Source organism: Cuculus canorus, chromosome 16 (assembly GCF_017976375.1).
Source record: "Cuculus canorus isolate bCucCan1 chromosome 16, bCucCan1.pri, whole genome shotgun sequence".
In the NCBI taxonomy this organism is placed as follows: Eukaryota; Metazoa; Chordata; class Aves; order Cuculiformes; family Cuculidae; genus Cuculus; species Cuculus canorus.
The window spans coordinates 13,404,207-13,421,428 of NC_071416.1; positions in this window are offsets into that span (position 1 = coordinate 13,404,207).

Below are 17,222 nucleotides of genomic sequence, written 5' to 3' on the forward strand. Positions count from 1 at the left end.
CTCCAAGGCTTGGAAAGGATGAGATTTGTGATTGAAATCTTATTGAATCTTATTTTTGGAAATTGAAAATTTTGGGGGTTTTTAAGTGCTCTGAGTTGAGAAAATATATCTTGCCTGAATAAATGCTTACTCTTGCTTAATAAAGAAGTAATGCACATAAGTCCTTGTGCTGCATCATACAAAGACCTTTAGCAAGGGAGTGAGGAAGTGATGCAATTGGTTCTATTCTAGCCCATGCTCCCCGAGACATGCATCTGGCCAGGGAATCAGCACAAACTGGGCACATAAGTGTATTTATTTACGTTTACCATAATGTTCAACTGTTAAGAATGTCTTTTCCTTTAAAATAGAACTGAATATTTCACGACTATTCATTTAGAAAGAAATTATGAATAGTGTTGGTCACTGACAGCAGTCTGTTCTTTGCAACTTTTTAGGTTAACTGTCTGTTCCAAGCTTATATTCATGCCTTACAAAAAGATACAAAAATAATTGCATTGGTTTATGCTACTTTGCACTGTTACAAAACAAAGCCAATCTCATGTTTCTTGCTGGGTAGGACTAAAATCCAAAAGCTTCATGGTTGCATCGAGTGAAACTGAGGAAATAAGTAACACCTTTATCTGTCAGTCTGGACTTTAGCACTTACTAATTACGTGAAGAATAAGAAAATTTAAACAGAAGTAGGTTGTGCTTACTGAGGAGAACTTAAGATGGCAGGAACTAATTCATAATATAAAAATTACATTGTGTTTTTTTGTTTGAATGTGGTGTATACCACCAAATGCTTCCTATTTCACTAAACTTTTTCTTTGCCTGTAAGGAAAATACTCTTTTTTTCCGAGCAGTCCAAGGGATTTGAAGCTGAATGTTTGTTTTTGAAAGAAGTCACAGTGTCTGTTTTCTAACAAAACTCCATAAAGAATCATTACCTATGACCTTGTTCTTTAATAGACATTTATATTTGCTGTTCAGGCTGTGTGTTCCGTGTATCAGTTTTCTATGGTTACCAGAAGGTGACAGAATAAAGAAGTTATTCTGCTTTAAACTGCTTTAAACAAAGGCTTGTTCCTCTTTGATGCACTCTGGCTGGTTTGCATGTTGAGGCATGTTCCTTTCCTGCTGACACTTATACAAAGGCAGGAGGAGAAGACCATTTTCTGGAAACTGCTTTAGTTTTTTTGATCTGCTGTGATTTCCTCCGTCATAGATTTTTCTGCTCAAACTCCATGAAAGTGTGATTGGACAGACAAGTATCTGTCTATAAAGTATGTGCCACTGCAGGTATTACAATAATATAGCTTTGTTCTCAGATGCAATTTATTCAGTTGTGTTTCTTTTTTGTTTATTTAAATTGCTATGGGACTTTTCCCAGTGATAAAGGCTGCAATATCAGAGAGTAGTGGTTTACATCATATAACTCATGCAATAATTAATTTAAACTTGTCTTTACTGTTATTAAATAAGTAGGTAGTGACATAGTCATAAGAAAAATTATGCCAACGTAGATTAGGACATTTAGAATTTGATTTGTATAAATTGTTTATAGGTTTCAGACTCCACTCAGTACAGTAGAGTATTCATGCAATCTATGAAATTCAATTATCCATGCTTCCTTTGGCAAAAGTTCCCTTGAAATAACAAATGTGTAGTTCAGACTAGAATTTAACATTTTTTATCAGACTGTTCTTCTGTTATTGAGCTTATGTGTTATGGTTGTTTAGTTTATCCCTTTTGCCACTGGTTCAGCAAAATGGGTAACAGTACTTTGTGCCCACCATAGATCTTGATATTTAATTCTAATACATTCAGTGTCTATAATTCAAATACGCTATTGAAAGTCTCCCCAAAACTCTTGTTATGGAAACTAACAGACTTACACCAACCATATCTGCCACTACTAAAAGCTATTTGATAAGAGACTTTGAAAAAAAAGTCTGGAGACTGTCTTTTTGAGACAACTGCTGCACAGGAGCTCTGGCAGCTATTTTTGATGGGAGTGCTTTGGGTAGAAGACAAACATGGTCAAATTAGCTAGAATGCTGGAGGTTCAGTCAAGGATACAGCCTTAAATAGTTCACCCAGAAAAGGACAGAGCTTTCTTACAGCAGCCCCTTCAATATTCCAATTGCAGTAACAATTTTTCATAAGTAAATATCAAAGACAGTAAGTTTTCTGTGGTTTTGTTTTACAACAGATTATTGGAATGCTCTGAGGTCAAAGTCAGCCCTCCTAACTATGAAAAACTCACTAATGCAAAAATATACAGCTACGAGTAGACCTGGATTAATATGAAGAAAATGTCTTCGTTCTTGTGCTTCTTTTACTCTGTAATGGGTTTTACTTCTTGCCATCGCTGCTATATGACCTCTTCTTGACTATGTCAATATTGACCTAAAGAGCACAAAAGATTATCTTCTAGTGTAGGACTAAAATTCAATATTTACTCATAAATATTTTTGTATTCATTCTTGTTCAGTTGTGAGAAAAATGTGGAGGAGTAAGGTTGCAGTGCAAGTCGCAGAACAAGAAAGTGTGGAAGCTGCTGTAGATGTAGGCCATTTATCAAGTCAGTTTAAGCTTGCTCAGGAGGCCACAGAGGCTGGCTTGAACGTTCACCTGTGCTAGGGACAAAGGAGCATTTCTAAAGGATAGCAGTGACCTAGAAGTTTTCAAGATGCAATTGGACATAGTGCTAGATAATCTCATCTAAGCTCCTTTTCCCAAGAAAGGTTGGACCAGCTGATGTTTCAAGGTCTCTTCCAGCCCAGACTGCTCTGTCTATGGTTCATTTTTGCTTTTCAAGGACAGTCTACTGCTTTTTGATGTCCTGCTTGGTGCTACAAGTATAAAACCTTCTCAGGGCTCAGTTTTAGGAGCTTCTGTCAGCTGGCTAGAGGTGGCTGATGTAAGCAAGGCTACTCAAACCCTTCTGTTGCCAGGGAATTGAGGCAGGTTGGAGTTGAGATAGGTATGTGCTGGCAGGCTGCATAGGGCTGACTTCATTTTGGCCCACTGCTTGTCAATAGGCTTTGGTGCTTTGGGTCAAATTCAGAGGGGAAAACCAGTGTGCCTGATCCTGGGCATCCTTATTCTTTTCTTCTGGTGCTCTCAGGCCAAATGATTGCCTCCCACCCCATCCTCTGGCTCAAATACTTCATCCTATCTTGGCCCTGGCTCCCATATACAGTTTTCCTACTGTGCCACTATTACAGCCGACATAACTGACGCTGCAAAAATTCAGCCTTTCTTTTGATCATTCCTGTTTGCTCATCTCAAAACCCTTCAGCTGCCACAAAATCTTTACAGAAGTTCCAGTCTCTCCCAAAATGCCTTATGTGTGGGTGCAACCCCCCATCTGTTAATTAACATTAATAGTTGGGGGGGGGGAATTGCACCCACACATAAGGCATTTTGGGAGAGAACTTCTGTAAAGAAGAGAACTTCTGTAAAGTTTAACATTTGCAGGCACAGACCAGTTTCTAGTCATGTGGGTAGATAGTGGCTATATTTAAGCCACTTGTATAAAAGAGTAATATTCAAATGCGAAAAGTAGAAACAATTCTGTGGATCATTAGTTGCAACCCCTTTGCAAGTGCAGCCCTCGCTGTGGTTTTACATTGGTCTCTGCAAAGGGTTAACAGAGGCTGTGCACAGCCAGTCCCCTCACTGCCTCTGCAAAAGAAACATTAATTATAGAGAGCTCTGAGGATTCAGAGCAGCTAAAAAGGCTGAGTAGTATTTAAAACCAAGACAGTCAAATAACCGCTTGGATCTATTCTCTAATAAATTACTATGTTCTGATGATAAAATTCAGCAAGAGTGTGACAGTCAGATGGGGAGGCTGGCAGCAAAAGTTTTAAAAATAAATAGTCTTAAATTGCAGGAAATTACAGCAAGCAGCTCCTTGGAGTTCTTTTTCTCTGTGCATTGTGTGCCTGAGAAGGCAGGCAGCCTGCTGGCAAGCTTTTGACCTTTTGTGTGAAAAATGAAATATGCAGGTGCAATAGTGGGAGCGCACAACGGGTGACAGTGACTTTCAGCTGCGGTTTTGTGCACTGTGGGCCCCCCAGGGCTGTGAGGGATGCTCCAGATTAGTCCCAGTAAACTAGAGAGGAACACAGGGAGAGGCTACGGCTGTAACGGTTTGCAGAATAGGTGTGTTTCCTACATATATTCCTGCATTAAAAACCTGTAAACCAGCTGATGGAAGTCTTGTTTTAGATTATCTTGGTGATAACTGATCTGATTCCCATATTGTCCTATTCATATTTCTTTCTGGAGTAACTTCTCGGTTGAGTTTAACTCAATTGCGTTGCTGCAACAATGATCCAACTCCCAGTTCCTTGTGTGAAAGGAAATATGCTCCTGAATGGAATGGACATCTTCTTCTTCTCAGTGTACTTATACTTGAAGAAAACAGGCAAAATTCATACTGAGGTATTTAAATCTCCTTTTACTGCAGTATCTGACCAGCTCGTAAGCTTTTACGTACTTTTAATCATAAAAAAGTCTGTGATGTTGTCTATAAATCACAGAGGAATACATAAGGAACTTACACAGAGAATTATGAATTTAAAGTTTTATTGACTGATAGACCACATTTAGAACTAAGTTTTACCTTCCATATTCTTATTAAAAAAAAAATTTTTTTAAATCAAAGGATATATTTTTGGAAGCTTTAATACCTTACATAGAGAAATCTGTATCGTTGTCTAGGTTTTTCAGCAAAAACCAGTTCTAACTATTATCTGCTGGTGGCACCATTACACTGATAGAACTTAGTAGCCAGATCTTAATCAGGAGAAATACCACAGATTACACCTTTCAATCTCATTTAATGGAAAAAAAAATGTAGTTTTTAGATTTCTTTATAGCTGGATGTGAGTAATCCGAGTAATTTTCTTTTACCCACGATTAGAAGATATAAACTCCTCCCATGTTGCTCCCTCCTCCTCATGGTTGATGTTGCTTCTGGGAAGAAGTAATTTATGCAAGCCATATTGCTTATGGGACAGTGCCTAAAAATATTGCAAAAGGTCATTGCACACCAGTCAGAAGGCAACGCTTGTTCCAGCCACTTGCTCTGAGAATGACAGGTTTTTGTTAATATTAATTGTGTATATTTTAAACAGTGCGTGTTTTAAAAATACACCGCGCAAACAGGCAGCGATAAACACTTGTAAAGCCCTACGACTGGATAATGGAGATCAGCCCTTCGCTGATGATTTTAGGCATAAATATTTGCTGTTCTTATTAACTTCGAGGTTTATAAATTAGAGCCGTATTGCGCATATGCTTCCAGGAGAGTGGGCTATAATTCCACACTCACCGTATCCAAAAATACAAGGGAAATAAATATAGTAACAAAGATGTACGAAGTACCAAGAAGTTTAAGAGCTAATAATTTGCACAAACATTCACCATGATTGTGCTTATAATAGTAACTATGTACACAGAACATGGGAAAAAATCTGCTGGGAGATCAAAGCCAGATTCCCTCTGTGCTTAGAAGAAGTTGAGCTGCTGTGAGGAGGTAGAGGAGCACAGACAGACAGCCTCCTGCTCCGCTCTGCCTGCCCTGAGAGCTACTGGCACAAGGATGGATCTCTTACAGGGGTGATACTACTGGGAAAGGGTGAAGTGGCATTGAAAACTAGCTTCCAAAATGTAATGTGCGCATACAGTCGTAATTCTGACATCCCTTCTTGTGAGCCCAGAAAAAATCAAGTCACAATTCTCTCTTCAGGTGGACATTGCCTAAGAATTATGTTTCTACTAAAAAACCCCACTGATTCTCAACCTTTTATATGTCTCCAGAGAAAAGGCTGCAATATTTGAAAGACTATATCAATATTAAACAGGGAAACCCTAACACCTGGACACTGTTCCTGTCAGGCCACCTCACTCCAGCATGCTTGGGCTGTTTGTAATTTATCCTTAATAAGAAAATGTTGCAAGTGTCTGATCCTGGCTTTGCAATAAACGCAGTGAAGCTGCTCATGTACATTGATATTTATAATGTGACAGAGTGCTGCATGGCATTGTACAAACCACAGTTATGTTGCTATAGAGTATGGCTTTTGTTGTTTTTTTTTTGAAAACTGGTGCATAAATGTGTTTAAAAAGATAATTATTCACATGGATTTTTGGAAAAGAAAAAGAAGAGAATGAAGTACAGTGAAAGCAACAGTGTCGGAAATCTGGAGGTTTGTGCTATGTAGGTAATTTCATAAATTCTTTAAGTGTTAAGCTTATTACAATAAATATTAATTATTTTTTGGAAGAAAGATTGCAGTAAGACAGCTAGGGTGGTTGCCAAGAAAATGGTTTGAAAGGAAGTGATGTGTACATGTTGACATTTCCTGCTTTTACATCAACTTTTGTTAAAATATCTTATGAAATAGCCTTGAATAGAAGGATTGTGGAATGAATAGAATAATGTGGTATGAAGACAAGCATTTCCAGCATCTCCAAAGGGCTGTACGCACTGTAACTCTCTTCTGTTCTATTTGACTGCCCTATTTCATCTCTACCCAAAACATACCTTTTGTTTTGTTTTGTTTTTGAGAAAGCAAGATGCCATGACTTGAACAAAAATTGAGCAACATCTTTTACTTGCTGTTTGCACAACCTTTTCCACCAAGAGAGGTTAAATCTGAGTAGGACTTCAACCAGCTCCCCATGGCTGCCCACTTGAGATGGGGACTCATTGACCCTGCCTGCCTAGGGCGTAGGATTCATCTCTCTCTTGCTCTGAGCACAATTACAATTCCTCAACCCATTCCCTACCTGAGAATCTGATCCATGTCACAGGTTTGGGAGGGGAGGATGTTGGTAGGTTGAAGGCCAAGGGATATCTTCCTCCCTGGTCCCTCCCAATATCCATCCATGCAGTCCGTGCCCTGTGTGCTGGATGTCTTCCACCTCTCTGCTCCCAAGAGACCCCTGGATTTTCCCTGTGAGAGTCCCAGTTTCCTCCCTGAGCATCACCCCACAAGCATCCTGTAATAATGTTCTGCTGTCTTTTTCCAGGTCACATTTGAACATATGTTTTATGTGGAGATGCTGAAGGACAGCAACATCTGCTGCTCCCAGCCAGCTCACACGCTCTTGTTTGGATTGTAATTATTTCATCGGCTGCGATCCGTGTCCTGTGTTTGCCCACTATCTGTTTCTGTCAGGTCTTCATCTTCTACAAACTACCCATTATGTAGTGATAATAATTAAATCTCCCCTCCACCAGGCAGGACTGAACAGTGCAAGAAGGGCCCTTCTTGTCCATGCAGCTGCCAAAGAAGATGGAGATTGTAATGATGCCTTAATCACCTGCCTGCTACACAATGCCCGGGACCACCTATTTGTTTCAAACAAGCTATTTTAGCAGCTGTCGGATGCTAATGGCTTTCAGCTGCTGACAACCTGTGCCCTATGCAAACCAAGGGACATAGCATGGAAACGTGCGTAAATATTCATGTGGGGCTAACAAAACCAAAAGTGTAAGTATGGTTATCAGATCTCTTGCGTGAATATATTGTAGCTGGCACCGTTGTGTTTGTTTTAGTGTGATGAATGCAGGGCAAATGGTTTGAAGTCATGTTGTCCTTTTTATCTTTGTGAGAGAAAAATCCACCGAAGGTAGTGAGTTTGCAAGGGGGGGGGGGTGAGCAGGATTTGTGCCCCTGTGTAATGTGAGCAGTCCTAGATCAGCATTGCTGTCTATCGTGAGTGACACAATGAAATTTGTTATTGAGAGAAAGCAATTGCTGTGTTTAATCATTCTGCCTGCATTTCTCTTCTGAAGAATTGAAAGTTTCTCAGCAGACATGCTAGACGCTTAAAGAACACTGTGATTAAAGAACTCAGTGATTGACTTCAGTATTTTAGTTTGTAAATAAATTAACTAATTTCAAGAACAGGAAAGTCTGATTTGGTCAAGACTTGATGATCTCCGAGCATTCTAGCGCCCTGAAGCCTCAAATCTTTGACATCAAAATAGAAACCTTCCCTTTAGACAAACTGTTTTACAAATTAATTCTGTCAGTGTGTCCGTATGGGATTATTTTAAAAATATTTTGTTTGTAACGTGCTTTCACTTTTCTCAGCAGATTCAAGAGAGCTGTGCTAGGAGGGGATGTTCAGATTAAAGTACACGATGGGCATGACAAAGATTCTGTGGCAGCAGAGTCAATGGAACAAGATGATGGTCCTCTTGGAACAAGGTATGTTAGAGGCCAGAAGCCAATGATAGGCATTTGCTCTGTTTCTCTACTATAGCAACAGATTTGCAGTAACATTCAAAATCTGAGAAGTGTTTTTAATCTGTCCTCTGTAAAATTAATCAGTTTTGGGGGGACTGGTGAAACTGTCTTTGTACATCCCTCATATCTTTCACCTCTACTGCCTAGAGTGAAATTTACCTTTAAAATTCACTAAAAAGTTGCTCTTTAAGATTGCATGAAAAGGTGCGGGGCTTGACAGGGATTAAAGGATCAATCCTGCAAACTGTTGGAGGAATGCAACTGATTTTACTTGTGAAAGCTTTGGTGGGAAAAGTTCACACTGTGGTCTGATTCTCATTTGTAGTGGCCCTACTGTACATTGCTAGAAATAGGTGGAATTCAGTCTTGAGCGGGACTGACCGCATGAGAAATGTTTCTTGGATATATATGAACAAGACTCTATGAAGCCACCCATTTGATTAGCTTCATATAAATCTGAAAATAATTAGAAATTATTGCTGGTACCTTAATTCCCTTGCATAATTATCCATATAGCTTGTGTATGTATATTTTCATGGTGAAGAGGTCTTGTGAAAAGGAAGATAATTCAGTGTTTCAGATAAAGAAGGATATTTTAGTTAGAAATTGTTGCCATAACAGTTAAACAGAAGGATTCAAATATTCTGTAACTTGATGTGAATAAAATATTAAAAGATACAGGTGTTGTTCATGAACCATCAAAGAGTTGTCCACAGTGTTTTATTAAAATTAAAAGAAAAGAAAAAAAGAACAGAGCCGTGTGCTAATCCTTCCCTTTGTCACTTAAAGGAAATTTCAGTATAAAGTAGCAATTTCCATATCATTTGAATAGCAGTTGCAGCCCATTGATGTTTAAAGTAAAATGTGCAACTACTATAATCAGCAAAACAAATGCAAATGTCTGTCTTTAAATGTAGCTCCCTACTTACTTTGTCTATTAGATTTAGAGTGGAAAACCCGATCAGATAATTAAAAACATAGAAGCTATTCTTTTATTTCTTTTGGGGTAATAGTTTGCTCAAAAGCAAGCTGGAGTGAGCTTGGCGAGGTTCAGTGGCAGCGTGAGTGGGGGTTCCCTGCAGTGTCAGAACCAGCGCTTCCTCTGCTGCTTTGGAGGTGGGAAAGGGACGTCTGTCCCTGGGGACAAGAATGGCCTTTTCGTCCTGTGACATCCCGGTGCAAGTCTCTGCACATTTCTGTAAATAAGCAATAACAAAAATAAATGACATTTAGCATTTAGATCCCAGACTAGTGGTTTTGTTTGTGCAGGGTACAGTGTTGCAAGTTAGATAGCATCCCAGTGAACTCCAAGCTCTGCCATCCCAGCCTTTGGGTGGCTGGAACTGTGCCTCAGAGGACTTTTTAGCTCTGAAAAAAACCAAACCCTGTAATGGTATGAAGAAAGGGTTTACTTTACTTTCACATTTCAAGATTAAACAATGAACACACGCCAATGGTGCTTTTTTGGCTTGGTGTATCTGAGCTTCTTCGCAACAGTCAGAGCCAGCCGGGGATTTCCATCGAATGATTTGTGAAGGAAACTGCCCTTATTGGAAAAGGGAAAACTCAGGAAAAGACGTGGGTTTGACCAAAATAAAATTAAACTTTAGTGAGATAAATGAAATTGATGACAGCTTGGCTATCCACCTGGGTAAAAGGATTTATCCATTTCTGTAAGATGTCTGCTGGTAAAACCCTTCTTGTGTCTGTGTCTGGGAAGCTGTGCTTGCGACATAGCCCCCACCTTCCCTTCAGCTGCTGCCAGGCAGGACAGGATGCAAAGGGAAGGTCCACGAACTTCCCCATCTTTTTTGAAGTCCCTTCTAATTCTTTTCCTGGATGGAGAAAGAACATGAACTGGATGAGTCCTCCCAAACAGGTTGCTGAGGGGATGAGAAGCCCTGATTCGCTTCTTCTAAAACACTTTCCTGGGAAAAGATGGTATTTTTTTTTATTAGTGTTTTTCCTAATCAGGAGACATCTTACAGAAAGGGATTTCCGTCTTGTGGTCAGCTGTGGCAATAAAGCACTCCTGCCAGGTTTTTTTTAATAGCAAACTGAAATGCTTTTAATAAGAAATAATGCAAATCTGTGGTAGTTCTTTGTGAAGGTTAACGCTAAAGGCCTCACGATTTTGCATTTGTAGTTGGGCATGTGTATCTATTAGGAGGTAAAAATGTTCTGGGATTAGCCCCTTTCAGAAAGTCACCTTTGGAACAGAACAGAACTGGAGAGAGTATGATATAAACAGATTATACTGTGTGTCGACCCCAGGAGCCACGCACAGAAGCCCAAACTCAGGATTATTTGTAGCGTTAGCAGAAGAGAGGCAATTATTCCTGAACTTCTGGGAAAATTTCTATCCAGAGCCAAATATTATTGCTTGGATTGTTTTCTATTCCAGGATGACTCTTAGGCTGGGTACAACATCATCATAACTTCATGCAGATATTTGTTCTTTGGGACAAATTTTGAAACTCCTGCTCTAATCTCGAAATAGCAAAATGCTGCAGGGTTAAGTGCTGGAGTTCACTGGAAAATCTACTCGCTTCAGTGGAAAGATTTTTTTTAACATATTAAAAGCAAAACAGATTTGCAAAGGTCATTTTAAATATTAAAAATGGTGACTGAAGGGCAGAACTGTGTGCACTGGAGAAATTCAGAGCATTCAGGATCTAGTTTGGACTGTATCTCCAGTGCCCTTTGCATTACCTCTATTGCACAAGCCAACAAATACAGATGAGGCAGTTAAATAGGAATAATTTCATTCTTATGTTTAATTATGGTCTTATTTGTCCAGTTGTACACTTTGATGCCACCACTGATTGCACTGGATATATTCTGACTTCAGTAAGAGTAGGATTAGCCCTGAGTATTTATAAGGAGAGTTAAATAAAATCTCAGATTGAATTCTTATAGATGTATGTAGGAACTTTACAAGTTCTTTTTATTTTAAGGGCTTGTGACTAAAGGAGGTGTTCAACGTGTTCCTTAATGGGTGCCAAAATGCTTATTTTCAGAAATGTCTGATTCTCAGGGAAAGGCAATGACTGCTATACTGAATCTGAATTCTACTGCTGCTGAGATCCAGCTGTGTTGTTTTTGTAGCAGTAACAAGAATCAGGAATCACACATATGACTTACATGATGCAGTAACATGGATTATTCGACAAACCCGTCTGAGCTTATGCTTTAAATGTTACTGTAAGGAAAGTAGAAATTAAGGGGGAAAAAAAGTGAAAGTAGAAATTAAGAAAAAAAGTGAATTCTTCAATGTTTGGTAAATAGTTGCCAGAAAAACTTACTTCCCAAGTTTGCACATGGGTCTTGTTCGATTGGTAACTGCACTCAGTGGGTGTTTTTGCCATTGTTTCTGCTGAAATAGCATCCAATTTAATTTTTTTTTCTTCTTATGTGGAAATATAGCTCTTGGACCTTAATCATGAGAACAGTTCAGGAGGAAAATATTTTGTCTTTTTATTTAAAAAAAGTCATTGGAACTACTGGTTGTTTAAAAGCATTAAAAAATACTCGAGGAAAGGCTTCCTTAAATAAAAAAAAAAAAAAAATCTCATTTTGCTTTTAGACCTTCCTGGAGAGTGTGGTGTTTATACCATTTATTTTAAGTGTGAGAACTCTATGTCGGATCAAACCATTAGCAACACTCCGGGGAGCAAACAGCAAAGCGCCCGGCGTGACTTAGGGCTGCTGTGACAAAACACAGTTTCTACACTTTTGCCACAGGAAGTGAGCGATGAGAAGAAATCAGCCAGAGAGAGAAGCAAGGCAGATAATTTGGCAATGAAGGGAGCAGCTGAGCCCTCCTGGGGTGGCTGTGGAGGGGAAGGCACGCTGGGCTCTCCGGGAGATGATATGCGATGTGAATCATGCCCCCGCCGAGCCACGCTGGCTGCAGTCCCTGGGGCCCCTCTCTAGTTTTGTAGTATTCTGTGGATTGTAATATGTGCATGGATGGGCTTTTCTTCTTTCAAAGTTTAAGGATTTTATGGTGGTCCTATGCCTGTGGTGAAGCCAATTTGAGGGGCTTTGCTGGTCCTGCTCGTGAAGACACTGAGGCCGAGGGATGAACAACTTTTTTCTTCAATTTCCTGGATGGCTTAGCTTCTCTGTTTTGAACTACTAAGTAATTATGTCCTTTGAAAAACTTTACTTCCTTTATCTGTTACTTTGGACCAATCATGCTACCCAGCGTGCTGTGTTCACGCTGGCGAAGAAGTGTTGTCCAAAATTACATTGGCAAATGACCTCTTGCTTTTATCGAGAGGAGGTTTGTGCATATGCTTGTGCTTTATTTTCAGAAAGTTTGCCCTGCACAAGTATCTGTAATGCCTGTGTCAGCTCTCATGTATCCTGCAGTCCTGACAGCAGTGGGTGCGCACCATCCTCGCAGCTTCTGCTGTTTTCAGCCCTGGAGAGGACTGTTTTGTGTAAGTTTTGGTTCCCACATCCTCAGCTCTTCAAACTGTGATGACGAAAATAAATATGAGTGCTTTAGGGAGAGTTGGCTGACCAAATGGCCTATAGGGTTGGGTTTTTTTTCCTTTTATTACCAGTTGCTAAGAAATGTCTGAAGGAAGCTGTCAAGCACACTTTTGTGGTGTTAAGTTTCCATATAAATGGCTGGTAGGCTCACGAAAACCAGAAGGAGGTAGCTGCTCCCAAGGTCAAGAACAGCAGGGAGGTGTCCTAAGTGGGTACCAGCAGTGGCTTTCTCGCGACAGGGGCTCTCCTGGGCATGGTCCGTGTCAGGACACATCATGGAGAATTTCTTTTGCCTTGGAAGGGGCTCTCCTGGCTACTCTGTTTGGACTTGGGAAGGCCCATGTTTTTGCAATCCCGGCACACGGAGTGGAAATCAGGTGTTTTGATAAGTGATGGAATATGTATTGCCTCAGAGCAGGGATTTTACCCGCCTGAAACTTTAGGTTTTTTTATGGCCCCAATAGGGTGAGGTTTTGTCATTGATTTTATTTTTCCTGCAGTTCCTAAGCTGTGGGCGAGCGCTGTGACACCAGGCTGCCAGCTTTCAACAGAAATACTGGTTAATCACTAGTTTATTAGCTCATGGCCTTGGGCAAGCCTGAAATCATTAACAGCCCATTTGTAGGGCTAATGACTCTTTTTTACTAGATGTATAATCTAATATATGGTAACTTTCATGCTTAATTATGCTCTTCAAAGCTTCTTTTGAAGGAATTTATTTTTCTGCCTGCATGTATATAAAAAGGTTGGGAGCTGGCTGGCTTTGCTTGCCTGCTACTCTTTTAAAGCCAAGATAGTTTATTTAAGAGGATTTTAATTTAAATATGGGTATTTCCTCGTTTGCTTTTTCTTTCAATATTTTTATCTTTGAGTGCTTGAAAAATAAATAATGATAAATGACCAACATGTTTAAAATGGCATCATTTTATGCCCCATTGTAGCTTGGTACATTGTTTTGGACAAGACATAAACCCAAAATCCTGATCAACAGGGCTATTGTGCCAGCAATTTCCAAATGAATGTGAGTCTTGATCTCAGTGTCCTGGCTGTGTTCCAGCCTGGTTCACATTTTACTCAACGTCAAGTCCCACTTCTGTTCTTGCTAACCTCAGTGGGAACAGAGGCACACCACTGTAGTGTGTTGCTAATCCCACGTGCCATTTGCATGCAGCACTTGTAAAGCATTCTGGGATCAGTTTGGATGAAAGAGGCTATGCATTTAAGATCTTTTTCACCGGCATCCCAATTCTGGTACTATATCAATGAAAGAAGGTTCTGACTTTACCAATTGGGATAATTTTTTTCAGCTACGCAGCTGATTGAGAAGGATGATAATAGTGATTTTAATTTTCTTTCTGTGAGCTCCAGTGTTCCCTTCATGGAGATTAAAATTTTCCTGGTACTGTTTTCAGCTCCACAGAGCAAGCAAAAGATAATCTCCTGCTTGGATATACTCACACTGTTGCAATCCACTAATAGGATCGCCATACAGTTTTGACTTAACAAGCACTGGAAGAGGATAATCCTGTTTATTCGGTCGTCCAAAACACTGATGATCTGAGATAATCAGTGGGCTGAGAGTAGGAGGGATGCGTGAGGTTCTCTTTGCCTGGGTGGTTCATCTGGTCGGATGCTTAGCACTGGGGAATGGCTTGATCTCATTACCTCAGCCCCAACAGAGCATGCAAGAGAACTGACAGCCTACTCACAGCAGAAGCCATGGGGAAGCCAACCTGATAAAATAATGGTATTTGGCAGAGTCTGATCCAGATGTTGTGCTCAACAATTTTAGTTTTATTTTTTTGTGATTAATTTAACATAGAAATACTTAGATAAGTGAGTGGTCTCAGATAAGACCACATCAGGTACTTCATACAAAATGCTTTGGCTACCAGGTGGCAGTGATTGAATGATAAATACATCTCCCCATACTCACATTTGGAAAGCTAAATAAAGCTAGTGTCTTCTACTTGGATCCAAATTTGCTAAAATTACAACTAGTGCTATTTTTGCTAGACGTGAGATGCTACTTTTTCATGGGACATTGAATATTTGTAAGTGTCACTAGACCTCTGTGAATGTAGGAGCACATTCTGTATATCTCTTTCAAAAAAAATATAACCTGTAAGACACTGTCCCTGAAGTGTCTTACACTGGAGACACCTTGAAACTGGGGTCTACAGAACCTCTTCAGAGAGCATGTTAATTAACTTTCAAATTATTTTCTTTTTCTGTTTTTATGATCATTAGAGCTTTCACACTTCGTATTTTATCCTAATCGCTTGCCCGTTAATTTACTGGCTTGAGTTTCTGTGAAAGGCCCTATTTTCACTTCTATTTTCTCTCAGCCAATGTGTGTATTTAGCAGCTAATACTTTCCTATTGTAGATATTTTTGTATTTGCAACATTAACTTTTACAGCTGATGTGAGCCAAATTCACATAGCCATATCGACTTGTAAGCTTTATTTCATGATCTCTGAGCTGTCATAGACCAGAAGACAAGTTTATAGTTCGGGAAGGCAACAGCAATGGCTGAGTGATTGCTCATGAGTCTTTATAACTAATGCACTGTAGCTAGGTGCAACTCCTCACCATGGTGACACTTGCAAATATTGAACACACATCATGATTCATGGGACCCAATATAATGCTTACTTTAATTAATATTTTAAAAGATACTAGCTTTATTTAACTTTCCAAATGTGAGTGGAGGTGGGGATCCAAAGAACAGAATGTTGCTATGTAAAATTTATAGGCAGTCATGTTTGTGTGGTTGTTTCTAAAAGAAAATTTTTAAACAAAATTGTTTTTCTCCTTCCCTCTCTGCTGTTAGGTGTTCAGTGCCCAGTAAGGGGCTCCTGTGGGGTTTGTGTGTGTATGTGTTGGATGATGAGCTCTGAAGAGTGACATTCTGGCCATCCTGCCTTCTTCCCTTCCTTTGCATTTGGGTGTAGTCAATATTGCAGGGCAGTGTTCTTCCTGAAAGTGCTTTAGGATACCTTGGGCAGAGAGCACCTGTGCTGTGACACAGCATCAGCCTTTATCTGCCGTAGGCAAGCACTGACATATACCAACTACCAGCCCTTCAGACTCAAGATTTAGCCATTATACCCTGAAGAAATTACATGTTTTGGGCAAGTAACACCAGATTCTTTACCAGAGTTGGCAGGAAATAAATGAGTATGAAGGCTGCAGACCTATGGGTCTGAACGCATCTCTTCTAAAGAAAGAGCAAGCATCAATCAAGATTAACAAGCCGCCTGGCACGGGCTATAAGTGGTTTTGTAAAAACACGAAGAATCCGGTAGGGTTTGCAAACTGGAAGTAACTGATGTTATTCAATGTGTTGAAGTGGTTTTGCTAGGTGCTAGAATTTCTTAAATCAGCCCCCAGGGAGCAGTAAAGCAGTACAGGCTTAATTTGGTTTCATGAGTCACTGCAGGGACAAAGCAGGTTTCCCCTGTGCTCAGCCCCTGCAGGTTGTGTGCCTTGCCCAGCTGCAGTTCAGCCCCATCCTTGGGAGACTCCGGGCAGCTCATCTTGCCCAAAGGACACTGTGAATGTAGCTGTCCCTGATCTTCCTTGCACACAGGAGGGCCACGTGGGCAGTATGCCCAGTGATGCCCGCTCACCAGCTGAGCATCGCTAAGTTTCCCTGCACCATGCCTACCCACAAGTCTTATGAGGAGCGGCTGAGAGAGCTGGGGTTGTTTAGCCTGGAGAAGAGGAGGCTGAGGGGAGACCTTATTGCTCTCTACAACTACCTGACAGGAGGTTGTGGAGAGGAGGGAGCTGGGCTCTTCTCCCAAGTGACTGAGGACAGGACAAGGGGGAATGGCCTCACGCTCCGCCAGGGGAGGTTCAGGCTGGATGTCAGAAAAAAATTCTTCACAGAAAGAATCATAGGGCACTGGAACAGCTGCCCAGGGAGGGGTCGAGTCACCTTCCCTGGAGGTGTTTAAGGAACGGGTTGATGAAGTGCTTAGGGACATGGTTTAAGGGAGTATTAGGAATGGTTGGACTCGATGATCCAGAGGGTCCTTTCCAACCTGGTGATTCTATGATTCTATGATACCCAAAGCTGCTGTTGACACAGAAAGCTGCTTTTGTAGCACCAGAATCGGCCTCTGGAAGGAGGTAAGCAAGCTGAAGCTCACGCTGGGTACTTAATGCTGGAGATGTTGATCTGTGAATGCTATACTTCTAGGATTTCCTCCTTCCTAATGTTCCAGTGGTTGCTTCTTCAATCCAAACAGCCATAGCAGTAAAATGTTCCTCTAGGAATTAGCCAAAAGATTGTACTTTGGAAATAGACTGCTGTGATGAATTTATTCCAGGCTCCCATGGACTTTAACTAGAATTCACTGCACCTACATCTGTAGAATCAATCTACAGACTAGGAAAAGTTTCACCTGACAAAGGAAGCAACAACTGATCTACCTAGATGACGCCACAC